Source organism: Bison bison, unplaced genomic scaffold, assembly GCF_000754665.1.
Source record: "Bison bison bison isolate TAMUID 2011002044 unplaced genomic scaffold, Bison_UMD1.0 scf7180017864472, whole genome shotgun sequence".
Lineage (NCBI taxonomy): Eukaryota > Metazoa > Chordata > Mammalia > Artiodactyla > Bovidae > Bison > Bison bison.
The window spans coordinates 1,201,767-1,208,070 of record NW_011495033.1 but is presented as its reverse complement, the minus strand read 5'-3'; the positions used below and the strand labels follow the sequence as shown (position 1 = coordinate 1,208,070).

General features: G+C 51.1%; 1 long non-coding RNA gene across 2 annotated transcripts in view; it reads right to left on the bottom strand.

The window, feature by feature from the left end:
- Positions 1–2,152, bottom strand: part of LOC105003897 — a 6,389-nt gene extending 4,237 nt beyond the window's left edge. Inside the window, exon 1 of one of the 2 annotated variants that reach the window (XR_827159.1) lies at positions 362–2,152. This is a non-coding gene — a long non-coding RNA (uncharacterized LOC105003897). The remainder of the gene's footprint in view (positions 1–361) is intronic. The other variant, XR_827160.1, reaches the window with a different exon arrangement.
- Between the last annotated feature and the right edge of the window lie 4,152 nt (positions 2,153–6,304).

The following is a 6,304-nucleotide window of genomic DNA, read 5'->3' as shown; positions in this document are numbered from 1 at the left end:
CCCTTCCCTGCCAGGGCGCTCAACTGGCCCTGACCCAGTGACTGCCGGCACAGGCAAAGCACCTCCCCGCTACCCGCCCTGTCCAAATCCTCCTCAAGCTGGGAGGCCGGCTCCCGTATCCTCATACCAGAGGGCGCCGAGGTTAGCCGCCCCCAGCCCTCTGGCCCCTCGTCTTCCTCCCAGCTACTCCGCAAAACCTTCTGCACGACTACTGTCCCAGACTCCTTCTTTAAACCTCCTGACACACTACTCCAGCCAGTCAAGGCCCCTCTCCCCCGGAACTCCCCGGCCCCCGCCGCCCCCTCACCCCTCCCCCGGAAGGGCAGGGTGTGGCCGTCAGGACCCTACTTTCCCCCATTACCCCGTTAGCACGGTTCCCTCCTGTGCTGCCGGGACCCCAGCTCACACCCACCTGGTGCTGGGTGGGGGGGTTGCTGAGGGTAGGGGAGCAAATCAGTGCGTCCGATCCCCACGGCCGGCGGCGCTGTCTCTTCCCAGCGCCCAGCACACACCGGCTCCAGTCTCCGATCAGCTGGCGGCGTCGTGACGCACAAACTGCGATTGCACGGCCCAGGGCCAATCACCGCCCACTGCTGGGCAGCGTGACTACACCCACTCGGGGGCGCCAGCGCTTCGCCTTGGTCCCGCCTCCCTGGCCGTCTTAGCTCTGATTGGCAAGGAGGCCACCCCTTTGCCGAGTGGAGTAAGGCTAAGCCACGCCCACCAACTCGAGAGCTGGCCAATAGGTAAAAAGGTGTGGCTTAGCCCTGCGTCTAAGCTACTTGCTTAGAGGGGCGCTACGTCAAACCCGAGTCCTAAAGTGCAGAAGGAAGTCGAGGCGTGTGTGTTTGCGGTGCATACTGGTCAATGTAGTTCTCGGTCTGACACCTCGTTCCCAGAATCCAGCGCGCTCTGTGAGTTGGCATTTTTAAACTCCTCTCAGAATCCATCCCGGCGAACTCCTTAAAGGGCTACAGCCCCTCCTTCTCGGAGCTGTGAGTGGTTCTTTTAGACAGCCCCCAAACGGATTCACTGACCTCTTGCAGGAGGCGATGTTTCTCTCAGGAAGAGCAGGAGAGGCTGCAGGAGTGAGAACTGAAGGTGGAAATCAGCCCCAGGGCACACAGACTCTTCCTTTGAAATGAGGACTCCTGGGAACTTTTGGAGGAGTGAGGACTGCCCACCTCCGCTGGCCTCAGCTTTCTCTTGGAGAGGTCTAATCCACTCCTCCTCCTGGAGGGCCTTCCTAATCGGAGGAAACTTCTGGTAGATGTCTTGCCCCAGTCACAGAGAGACAAAGCCTGTCAAGCAGCAGCTTCCCAACGAAAGATTTATAGCACAGTCTTCACCTGAGGGTAGAAGTTAGACTTGTGGTCAGAAACTAGGGGACGGGCCGGGCCAACGTGCAACTGGCCAGCAACCCCGTCCTCAGGACGATACCCCCATTCTGTCCCGCCCCCCAGAAGCTTTTCACTGACTCAGGCCTACTTGGGGAAGAGATTTCGGAGGTGGAGACCAATGAGGAGGCTGTTTCTTCCCCAGAGGCCAATCAGAGCATAGAGGGGCGGGGACATGGGCCAAAAAAAAATTAATAATAATCGGAAAAGAACCCAATGACTTGGCAAAAGCTGCAGAACCGCTTCGTTAAAGGGGCAAGTGTGAGGTCCACCCTATCTCAATCATTCCCATCCCTCTGCCACCATCAAAAAGGGACGTGTATAGAGGGATTCATGATGTTTCCATAAGCTCCCAATTGAGGGTGAAGGTAACAGCCTAGAGTGTGAGGTAGTTCCTTCTGCACGAAAGACAGGCTCCATCAAGGGATTGCTATGGCTCCTACGAGCTCCAGAATGCCGAACCTGTGTTCAGAACATTGTGCCTTTAAGGAAACTTCCTGCCTTCTACCCCGGTAACAGCTGATTGTTGGAAAGTGTGACCTCAGGGGACGAATCAGCTGTTACCACATCCTCCTCCAGTTCTACCCTCCTCTATCCCCTTCTTCTCCGCCCTCGCCCCCCCTCCATGGGTGGTGAGCAAAGGAAGATGAAACCCCAAATATGGGGGACCTGCTTGTACGTTCTTTCCTCTCTCTCACTCCAAGGCTGCCTCCCTCCCCCACCCTCCCCCATCTCCTCCCTCCCGACGCTCCCCTTCTTCCTCCCTCCTCTCTCCCTCCTCTCCCGCCCCTGTCTGCTGGTTAGGTCTTCAGAGGCTCTGAGCGTGGAACGAGAGGTATTTCCTGTCAGCACAGTCAGCTCAGACTCGCCCTCCCCTGGTCTAGTTGGGAGGCCAGTATTGGGGAAGCCCAGAATGGTGGCTGCCTGGGTGTGTGGGTGCTCTCGGAATGGGTACTGGGGAAGGTCCCGTGAATCTACAGTCCAAACCTGGAGGAGAGAAATGGCTGTGGAAAGGAGCCTCCCCAGTGTCAGAACTCTGCTTTCCAGGCCAGCTCCCCACTACTCCCTCTCAGGTTCCTCCCCAGACAGGGTCCTGCTAAGGAGATCCTCCTGGCTTTGCCCATTACTCCATATACATTTTTTACACTGCTCCATTTTTTTATATTTTCACCTCCCCATCCCCCCGCCTTGCCAAAGGTGCTAATGTGGAACCTCCCAGGGGCCGCAGGTGGAGCACAAAGGCCCCAGGAACCAGGGGCTTTGGCTAGGAAGTCCTGTGCTGGAAGACCCAGGTAAATATTTTGCTCAGCCCTGAGCTGGGAGTCGGGGTCACTCCAGGACAAGCTTAGTGTGACGTCCCAGGACTGACTTGGCAAGGTTGGGAGAAACTGAGCAGGGTCTTGGCCAAGCTTGGAAGAAAGAGAAATCTCACCAGCTGCCCCCGTTTACCATTATGCTTAGCACAGAAGTCCTGTTCCCTTCTTCTCACCCAAGACCCTTGGGATGGGCCCTTTCCTGTTTTGTTCTAACTTACCATATTGCCATCCTGCCACTGTGTAGGGCAAAAGCAACAGGCTTTGAGCCCAGGGTTTTTGATCACAGCACTTGTGGGAGCTGTCCTGTACACAGTAGCTTGTTTACTGGGATCCTCAGCTCACTAGGTGCCTTTAGCACAACCCCCCCCACCGACTTACGACAATCAAAATCGTCTCCAGACTGACCAGATGTCCCCTGGGGGCCAAAATCGCCCTCCATTTAGAACCACTGAGTTAGACAAACTTGGATTCAAATTCCAACTCTTACCACCTGTAAGCTCGATGAAGATACTTCACATCTCTGAGCCGCAATTTCCTCATCTACAAAATTGAATGAATAATAAAATCATGGCTTATTGTAGGGTTTTAAAAAAGAATATGTTTGAAAACACCTAGCACAATACCTGACTCATAGTTGGTGCACTAAACATTAGCTTCCTTCACTTTTCTCCTTGCCACATTGGCAAGAGCTAAGCTCCATCAGCACAGGCTGACTGTCGGGACTGCTGCAGGCTTCCTCCCTGACCATCCAAGCCGTGACCTCCAAGAAACTCAATATGGGGTTTGGTGAAGGAGAGTCGCTGACTTGGTGCCAGATCCCCCGAAGCCCAAGGGTGCTTGGGCTGAGATTCAGGGAGCGTTTGGAAACAGAGTTATTACAGGACACAGTATTTCAAAAAGTGGCCTGCAGATTGCCTGCATCAGAAATACCTAGTGCTTGTTAAAAATTCAGATTCCAGAGGTCTCAATCAGAAGTACGTCATAACGTTTGAAAAACCACGGTCTTAGGGTTTGAACTGGGGAAGGTGTCATTACCCCAGAATTTTAGAACACCAGTGCCCAGTATTGCAAAGACATCTCAATATGAGAAATGGAAAGAACTCTTAAGAGATAAGGTTAGTTACACTCAAGGTCATTGGTACATTACAAGCTAAAACCACTAGAGGGCAGGGCACACACAAACTTGAAGAAAGAAAAAGGAATGCCTCCTTACTCTAGGTAAACTGAAAGCAGAGTAAAGAAGACTGCAAAATTTTGTTGGTACTAAGAAGCAGGCTCAGGTGCACTAGTGGTAAACAACCCGCCTGCCAGTGCAGGAGTCATGAGACGTGGGTTCGATCCCTGGGTTGGGAAGATCCCCTGGAAAAGGGAGTGGCTACCCACTCCAGTATTCTTGCCTGCAGAATCCCGTGGACAGAGCCTGGAGCGCTACAGTCCACGGGGTCACCAAGAGTTGGACACAATTGAAGCAACTTAACACGCAGCACGCAAGAAGCAGGCACTACCTCCAGAACCTCCTCTGGTCTTAGGTATTTAGACCAATGTTGAGGATACAAGATTGTTCAGTTCAGTTCAGTCACTCAGTCGTGTCCGACTCTTTTCGACCCCATGAATTGCAGCACGCCAGGCCTCCCTGTCCATCACCAACTCCTGGAGTTCACTCAAACTCATGTCCATCGAGTCGGTGATGCCATCCAGCCATCTCATCCTCTGTCGTCCCCTTCTCCTCTTGCCCCCAATCCCTCCCAGCATCAGTCTTCCAATGAGTCAACTCTTCGCATGAGGTGGCCAAAGTACTGGAGTTTCAGCTTTAGCATCATTCCTTCCAAAGAACACCCAGGACGGACCTCCTTTAGAATGGACAAGATTGTTAAGAACACATAATTTCCCAGGTGAAAAAAAACAATATGGCATGATGGTTACCAAAGGGAAAACAGTAGGGGAGGGACAAATTAGGAGCTTGGGATTGACACACACACACTACTATATATAAAACGGATAACCAACAGAGACCTACCATACAGCATATGGAACTCTCCTCAGTATTCTGTAATAACTTATATGAAAAGTATCTGAAAAAGAATGAATATATGTATATGTATAACTGAATCACTTTGCTGTACACTTGAAACTAACACAACACTGCAAGTCAACTATACTCCAATAAAATTAAAAAAACAAAACAAGGGACTTCCCTGGAGATCTAGTGGTTAATTTTCTGTGCTTTTACTGCAGGGAGCACAGGGTCCATTCCTGATTGGGGAACTGAGATCCCACATGCCACAGGCATGGCCAAATTTTTTTTTTTTTTTTTAATTAAAAACAAAATAGTACTTGGCCGAGGAGTACAAAGAACATTAGTTTTAGAATGAGCCAGGCCTAGATTTGAATCCTGGTTCTACCATTTCCTAGCTATGGGACCTAAGCAAATTACTTAAAGTAGTCAGCTTCCTCATCCTAAAACGGATCTAAAACTATCCTCTTTAAAAGGGTTGGGGTGAGAATTTAAAGTATGCAAACTGCTTAGCAAGATGCCTGGCTCCTGATCAGTGTTCTGTAAATGGTAGCTGTTATTACCGGTCAAGGTCATGTGACCAAGCACATCAGCGGTTCTAGCTGCTTTTTTCAAGAAGGATACAGATGAAATCAAATTATGGCTGAGCCATTCCTGCTCCTCTCTAATTAGGACTTCATTTTTTTCTTAAGTGCCTTTATGGAGCTCCCACACCTCCACACCAGACTCCTACATGAGGCAAACTCTCCTTCTAGGAGAGGGACTGGAAAAATAGAGATATTGGCCACTCGCTGAACACAATGGCCTGTCAATCCTGTAAATGAGTCAGAACCGAGACCTCTTGAAGGAGTCCTGTAGTTCTGGCCCAGCTCGCTGGTTTCTGCTCCCTGACGTGCTGCACCGTCCCCCCAGCCATGGTGGCATCTGCAAGGCTCAGACAACAGCAGGCAGGCTCTGTCATACAGCAGAAGCAGATCTTCAACAGGAAGTCTTGGGGGAACATTTCCATCCTGGCTTTTCAGCCTGGTCAACTTCTCTCCCCAAGATTGCCCAGAATTTTTATTTTATTATTAGAAAAAAAAAAAAGGCTTTAAAAGAGCTGTCAGTGGGGAAGACTCCAGAGCAGATCTGTGCCCCAGTTTGGTGAGTTTCCATGCTGCCACTTGGAAAAGCCTCTTCGGAGGTTCTTGTTTTTTTACCTGTAAAATATGAACAATAATAACCGCCCTTCCTAAATCACTGAGTGTTGCCAGGGCCAAATGTAATGTTACTACTGAAACTTCGGAAAATTAAAGCTCTTTCTTTTGGAAGACAGCATAGAGGCGGTGAAGGGACTTAATGTGAAAAGTCCCAGCTCTGCTTCAGGTTTCTTATCGGTAAAACCAGAGCGAGGTGGTTGTGGCGGCGGATGCGGCGGCTGCGGTGATCACCTGGTTAAAGGCTGCCCTCTCTAAGGGAAACCCTCCCTAGGTCCGCGTCCCAGCGCTTGAAAGAGGAAGTAAGGAGGGAAAGGGAAGTCTCGTGGGCCGCTCATAGCCCCCACCCCTGCCCGATTCAGCCCGGGAGGAAGCGAAGCC